Raw genomic sequence first — 7918 nt, 5'->3', positions numbered from 1 at the left:
AGACTCACAGGGATACCGCAATTGAGTTTGGAGGAGCCGACCATTCGGCATAACAATTGATTAATAATCAGCATTAAATAATAATTAATTAAACTTTAATTAATTCAAACATATTGGTGGAGATATAAAAATGTACCTGAGCTAATAATTCCTACATATGTTATACCACAATTACGTTTTTGGAAAAAAAAAACGTTTTTGTCGTTCTAGATTATGAAATGCGTGCTGACAAAGCGCATTCAATTTCTTAGTTATATTTATTTAGAAGATGTTTATTAGCGGAATGATGGTTATATATAGCAAATGTTAATATAATTCGGGGTGTTTTAGTGAATCTTGTTAAAAGTTATATGCGGTGGCTGTGCTGGAGCATTTCATGAGCATGAACCCGGTGAGTGAACAGCAAAATGGAAGCGGCTTCAGGAGACGAATGATGAGCATATAGACGCTCGTTAGTGGCTCTATTTAATTCAGGCAAGTTACATCTTTATTGGAACAGGCTGACATGACGGTTTCTTAGCATTCGTGACTCTGACTTCACGAGACTAATGATGAGCATGTAGACAACATTGAGAGAATTAAATTCAGCGCTTTTATTTACAAGATGCACTCATCCATGACTGTAATTTATTTAATTCATGCAAAGGTACATATTTATTGGGATAGGACTTGATGGGTTGTTTTAGCCGACCAACTTCACGAGACTAATGGTGAGCATATAGACAATATGAGAGAGAATTACATTCAGCGCTTTTATTTACAACATGTGCTTATTAATGGCTGTATATTATTTAATTCAGGCAAAGTTACGTCTTTATTGTGACAGGATTTGACGGATTATCTTACGTACGTGACTCTGTGAGTTCGTCTTTATTTCTTAGAGCCAAGCTGCATAAACTACATATCAGTCATTTATGTAACACATCTAATTTGTGCATTAATAGCTGTTATGTTAAATAAAGTTTACTAAATATAGCAAAGCAAGTAAGTATACTTTACCTGTGCACGCAGTTGTTTCCCCTCAGACGCCGTGCTGCAATGGCGATCATGTGCGTAATTCTCAAAACACCCACAAGATGGCGGCGTTTATCGGTGAACCCGATATTACAAAACCGATAACCGATTATAGTAAAATGCTTAAATATCGGGAAAAATATCGGTAAATTGATATATCGGTCGATCTCTAGTCACCATACGATGAAAAGTATCCCTGGAGTTGTTCATCTGTCATTAGTAGAATTACATCACTGTCAATCTGAAGAAGAAAAAACATACCAGCAAAAACATATTACTAACTACAGTGCACACATTTTTTTTTACAAATTATATACAGTATACAGTAAACACAAATACATCATATACAAGAATAAGTGTTGAAGTAATAAGTTTCAACAAAATTATTTGTTTATGTTACAAACACATACTTATGAAGAAACAGAAATGTCAACAAGTTAACAGGTACTGGGTTTTTAAATTTTTTTTTAGAATTTTTAAAAAATAACCACCTTGTCTCTTTCCAGCCTTTCAATGACATTCTCTGGAATGTTCCTCTGTCTCAAAAAACATGACAGCTCATCCATCCTGGCCAATTAAACAACCAAAAACATGCTACAGATGGCACTATAAACCTTAAGTTATTTAATTTGGAATATTACATGCTGTATTAAAGTATTACCAATTCAAGACACATACCTCTGCTTAAATTTAATGATTTCCCAGGACTTGTTTCTTTCATATAGTTAACTGCAGGCTATGAAATAGAACAATATCAAACAAGAAAAATAATTTCTAATTTAATATATTTAATGAACTATTTACTACATTCTGTAGCAGTGTGGTGCTACTTTGCTACTATGGCACATAGAGACTATATTTTTGATTGATTTTTATGGCCACTTGTAGAGGACACAGCTTTATTAAATTGAATCCTGGAATGAGGTCCTGACTCAGAAATTCAGGAAGAACACAACTGATGCTCCTGCCTACACTATTCCCACTTATCAATAATACTCACAAGCACATCATTTCTTAGGTATGTCACTATCACCAGTTCTGCGCCATAGGGGCTTTGGCAGGCAGCCTCGTTTTCAATTTGGTCGCCATTCCCCAGAGCACCAGGGTATCCCAATAGTTTTTGCCTTTTTGTTGTGTTATTTTTGTGTCTATTAGGGTAACCCGTTCTGATAACGTAAAACATACCTTCATCTGGGGATTTCCATTCAAAACACAGTAATCTGACTTTCTGATAACTTCGAAATTTCCTCCCGATCTTACCAAAAATTTCACTCGTTAAAACCTTCGTTGGGACAATAAAGGTAAGGAGAATTATTCTTCAAACTATGATAATTATATTTCTTGGTTAGTTTATTGTATTTAGGCGTATTTTGAACAAAATTTATCGATCAGCAGTTCACTTTTTTGGATCTGCCGCGAGAGCCGGCCATGTTTTGTGGTGAACAGTGCAGCAAGAGCCGAAAATAGCATGATTTTCAGCATGGAATTTACAGCTTTAAAATGATGTGAAGGCTTTTAAATGAGGTTATATGTGTTTATGAATATATATTCTTGTAATAAAATGGAGTAGATACCCATCGCTTGCTTTTGTAACACAGATGATTGATCATTTTGAATGGGTTAGAAAGGCTAGAAATAATTGCATATTGTCTTTTCAGTTACCTTTAACATGAAGAGAAAACGTAATCCTCCACAACCAGCACGGGCTGGCATAGCAAGGCAGCATCTCAAAGACTTCTTTTCTTCAACTCCCGGAGATCAGACAGTTCTTTACGGGCACATACTGCATATTTACCTGTACCTTTTGATACTTTACTATGGACAATGCTTTTCAAATGTATTATTATTGAATGGATTATAATGATAACACAAAGTACTTTTTAATTTGATGCTGTGGACTCTTTGAAAAGACATTCTTTTTATTATTCACTACATACATTCTCCGGTGAGTATTAATTGACAGACAAATAAATTAAATAATTATTTGTTTTATTTTCAGTGTATCTGAGACTGTTAGGCAAGGAATAAGCTTTCTAATGATACCTAGTTTATTAAAATCAGATAAACAATAACAGAGTTATGCTCATTTTTCTGAACATCATAAACAGGTCACAAAGTCAAGTATGGTTCTCCATTGTTTTAACTGTTACTAAGTGGACGTTAATAAGCCTTAATTGTCGTTACAAAATATCCTATAACTTTCTTGCCATTCATCACAGAAAGAAGTTCTTGGTATCATTGGAAAGGTCTTATCAAACCCTTTCTTCTGGTGCTATTTTTGTAAAAATCCAACAACTTTGAAATTTTTTGTGACATACCTACATTTCTCACCCACCACCTCCATCTCTATTTTCCCAGTTATATTTGTAATCTGTCCTGACTATCAAATACCTACCCAAGACTACATTAACACAGCCATACATACCAGATGCTACTTTTGGCTGGCATTTTTAATGACATTTTAAAAAGCTGCAATTACGTTTAAAATTGGGCTGTAAAAAGACGTCTGCTTGAAATCAGCTGGTCCACCAGCAAGGGCTCATAAATAACGCTAACAAGCTTACCAGCACCAAACAATAAATGCTAATAAATAACCGTTTTTTTCTCTTACGTAGAGAGCACACGTCCACGCTTATTGCCTGTCTTCGATCCTCCTCCTCCTCGCGTTTAGCAACACAGGATATTTGAGAAGGGTCCAGCTGCAGACGCCTGTATAGTGGAGCTCCACCGGAAATACGTCACCTCCACAGGAAATACGTGATTTTAAGGGGCGTAAAGTGGATCTCATCTTTACGGACGTAAAGTGGAGCTCCACAGGAAACACGTGACCAAACTGTGTGTTACAGCGGAATTTCAGTTGTAAAATTCTAAAAAAGTATGTTTTTGTTCATTTATACGCTAGAGAAATTATATATATATATGTATATATATATATATATATATATATATATATCTGGTCTGATCTAGTTTGTGGAATATACACTCACCTAAAGGATTATTAGGAACACCATACTAATACGGTGTTTGACCCCCTTTCGCCTTCAGAACTGCCTTAATTCTACGTGGCATTGATTCAACAAGGTGCTGAAAGCATTCTTTAGAAATGTTGGCCCATATTGATAGGATAGCATCTTGCAGTTGATGGAGATTTGTGGGGTGCACATCCAGGGCACGAAGCTGCCGTTCCACCACATCCCAAAGATGCTCTATTGGGTTGAGATCTGGTGATTGTGGGGGCCATTTTAGTACAGTGAACTCATTGTCATGTTCAAGAAACCAATTTGAAATGATTCGAGCTTTGTGACATGGTGCATTATCCTGCTGGAAGTAGCCATCAGAGGATGGGTACATGGTGGTCATAAAGGGATGGACATGGTCAGAAAAAATGCTCAGGTAGGCCGTGGCATTTAAACGATGCCCAATTGGCACTAAGGGGCCTAAAGTGTGCCAAGAAAACATCCCCCACACCATTACACCACCACCACCAGCCTGCACAGTGGTAACAAGGCATGATAGATCCATGTTCTCATTCTGTTTACGCCAAATTCTGACTCTACCATTTGAATGTCTCAACAGAAATCGAGACTCATCAGACCAGGCAACATTTTTCCAGTCTTCAACTGTCCAATTTTGGTGAGCTCGTGCAAATTGTAGCCTCTTTTTCCTATTTGTAGTGGAGATGAGTGGTACCCGGTGGGGTCTTCTGCTGTTGTAGCCCATCCGCCTCAAGGTTGTGCGTGTTGTGGCTTCGCAAATGCTTTGCTGCATACCTCGGTTGTAACGAGTGGTTATTTCAGTCAAAGTTGCTCTTCTATCAGCTTGAATCAGTCGGCCCATTCTCCTCTGACCTCTAGCATCAACAAGGCATTTTCGCCCACAGGACTGCCGCATACTGGATGTTTTTCCCTTTGCACACCATTCTTTGTAAACCCTAGAAATGGTTGTGCATGAAAATCCCAGTAACTGAGCAGATTGTGAAATACTCAGAACGGCCCGTCTGGCACCAACAACCATGCCACGCTCAAAATTGCTTAAATCACCTTTCTTTCCCATTCTGACATTCAGTTTGGAGTTCAGGAGATTGTCTTGACCAGGACCACACCCCTAAATGCATTGAAGCAACTGCCATGTGACTGGTTGATTAGATAATTGCATTAATGAGAAATTGGACAGATGTTCCTAATAATCCTTTAGGTGAGTGTATATATTGGTCATAAGATGAGCAGTCATAAACATACCATACATACGCAATTGCTATTATGTTACTTTACATACACATTACTAATATATATATTGGTCTTGCCTTAACTGTTATAAACATATACTATATACGATTGCTGGAACAGCGCAAATGCGTACGTATTCTATGTGCATTTGCGCTGATATGACAAGAAATTATTGTGCATTTTAACCTGTATGCTAATTCGTACTTCATTTGCGGTATATAGGTTGAAATGCACGGTATTTTCTTGTCATATCAGCACAAATGCACATAAAATACGTACGCATTTACACTGTCACAGCAATCGATTGCCGCACGTATCACTTTTAAAGGTGAATGCGTACTTGCGTACCAGTTATATGCAGACCTGTATGTGTTGTATAAATGATGATCAACATGTAACAATTATATTCAATCAACTGCTAAATTTATTTAGACAGCAACAACAAACAGAATGAAATTTAAAAAAATCAATCAACACACTCATGTGCCAGTAATTTAATCTTTCTCATAACAGACAGCATTAACCCGGAGGCCCCGCTGGTCAACACAGGCCTGTAAAAATAATTCCATGTCCTCTTGGATCTGAAAACCAAAGAGGAATGGCTCCTTGGATTCTATCTTGTCTCCATCCAGCACATCCCTTAGGGCCTCCTGGCGGTGCTCTTCCGTCATGGTCACATTTGGGAAAGGTTATTTGCCCACTGAATAGAGCCTCATTCCCCTCAATCCACTCCATAGCAACGTGTAGATCAGAGATGATTGCTGGCTTCTGTCAGAAGCATAGGAAGAAATGTTATTATGTGTATATTATTTTAACACTTTTTCAGAAATAAAACAATTTACTGTTAAAAGTAAGGTTTAATCTGTACACTGACCAGACTGAGTTCCACAGACTTGCGCTTTCTTAGTCTGAATACAGGTGCATGTTCACCTTTCAGCACAGCCTCTGATTCCTTTGTCCAGTGTGCAAAAACCTTCCCATAACTTATAATGGAGAAATACTGATATTGTTAATTTACAATCAGAAGTTCATAAATCAATGTTCCTGTTAATGTAATGACAAATGTAATCTCAAAAAAACACAATACACAGTGTGAAGATTACTGCACCTACGGCTTCCAACTGAATACACTTAACTGTTAGATGGTTAATAAGACTTTGCAGCATGCCTGAAGAACCGCGAAAAAAAAAAAAAGTTTTTAAAGTAAACGTTAAATGTTTTCATGGAAAGCCTGTTCTATATGACAACAAATGCTAAAACAGCTCGTCAAGCAACATAACGTTAGACTCAAATATTGTGTACACACGAGATTGTTTTAATGTTTGTCGCTTCGCTTAACTTACTTCAGATTCGCAGACTTGCTCCAGACTCTCTCTTTTCGCTAACAGAGTGGTAGTTTCCGATAGAGGTCACGTGTTTCCTGTGGAGCTCCACTTTACGTCAAGAGTGTCCGTAAAGATGAGATCCACTTTAAGCCCCTTAAAATCACGTATTTCCTGTGGAGGTGACGTAAATCCGGTGGAGCTCCACTCTACAGGCATCTGCAGCTGGACACTCTTGGGGATATTTTGCGATGCCTTCGGCAGGAAGTTCAAGGGGCATTGAACCATCCAATCAGAGTCAGAGATAAAAAGTCAGAATTCCGACTTTATAAGTCAGAGTTCTGAGATAAAAAGTCAGAATTCCGACTTAAATGTTTTTTTTTTCTCCTCCGGGTGGCAGAAATGGGCTTCCATAAACTGCAGCACTGAATACTGTGGACTATAATATTCTCTTGGACCAGCTAGAATCTGGGGCATTAAGGGGACAGCTTTCTCTTGGTTTCGCTCTTAACCCTTTAACGTTCTGGTCAACAATTTGGCAGAGCACATTTTGAGTCCCTATATCTTACTGAAGCATGCACTGAACTTAACTTAACTGATTGAGTCATCTCTACCACTTGGTTTAGGTCTGTTTTGCTCAGAAAATCCACTAGATGTCGCTGTCTTTTTTAATAGTATAGTTTTTCAATCGGCTTCCTCACAGGAAGTTAGGAATGACAAAGGAGCACTATAAATGTGGACTGTGGAGAAAATTTTAAAGGTAGGCATGTTTTTTCTACATTGTATACTGTCAGAGGCTTTATTGAACAGAATTAAGTAATTAGATCAATAAAAATAAAGTCTAATAAGGGTCAAATAATTTTCTGAAGACGTACTTTACCAAACGGTTCATTTGTCACTTTATGGTACAGTTAGTAAGCCTTAGCTAACATCAAGCTAATGTAATTGAAAATGACTATTTACCAAGAAATATTATTCACTGTTGTTTATATTATGCATATTTCATGGTATTAATGCTAAAACAACTTCATTAGTATGATTACAAGTATTATTTTTGGTAAAATTTATATCAAAATATATATCGTAATTGTCAAGACTGCGGGGCAGGTGAGCCAGAAAGCAGGCGAGCGGAGCTGTGAGGTCGGGCAAACAGGATTTATTTGGAATGGAGGGTAGACAGGCACGAACATCCACTGACACTACAATGATGGATCTGGGGAAGACGGGAGAGACTCGGACTAAATACAAAAGACTAGGCAAACGGAACAGGCAACAGGTGAGAACAATCAGGGATGAACACGCGGTAACGAGGTGAGTGTGGCACACATCAGGAACGGACAGAGCGGGGCGTGACAG

At 37.8% G+C, this 7918-nt stretch overlaps 1 long non-coding RNA gene across 1 annotated transcript; it reads right to left on the bottom strand.

The window, feature by feature from the left end:
• Nucleotides 1-5719: 5719 nt before the first annotated feature.
• On the bottom strand, nucleotides 5720-6633 carry LOC140581169 (uncharacterized). The gene is made up of 3 exons (XR_011984236.1): nucleotides 6584-6633; nucleotides 6115-6223; nucleotides 5720-6008 (listed from the first exon to the last, which is right to left on the bottom strand). It is a non-coding gene; the product is annotated as an uncharacterized lncRNA (long non-coding RNA).
• Nucleotides 6634-7918: the final 1285 nt, after the last annotated feature.

This window comes from Paramormyrops kingsleyae, chromosome 19 (genome assembly GCF_048594095.1).
Source record: "Paramormyrops kingsleyae isolate MSU_618 chromosome 19, PKINGS_0.4, whole genome shotgun sequence".
NCBI lineage: Eukaryota > Metazoa > Chordata > Actinopteri > Osteoglossiformes > Mormyridae > Paramormyrops > Paramormyrops kingsleyae.
Note: the sequence above shows the minus strand (reverse complement) of the source record. Positions and strands in the feature narration are given on the sequence as shown.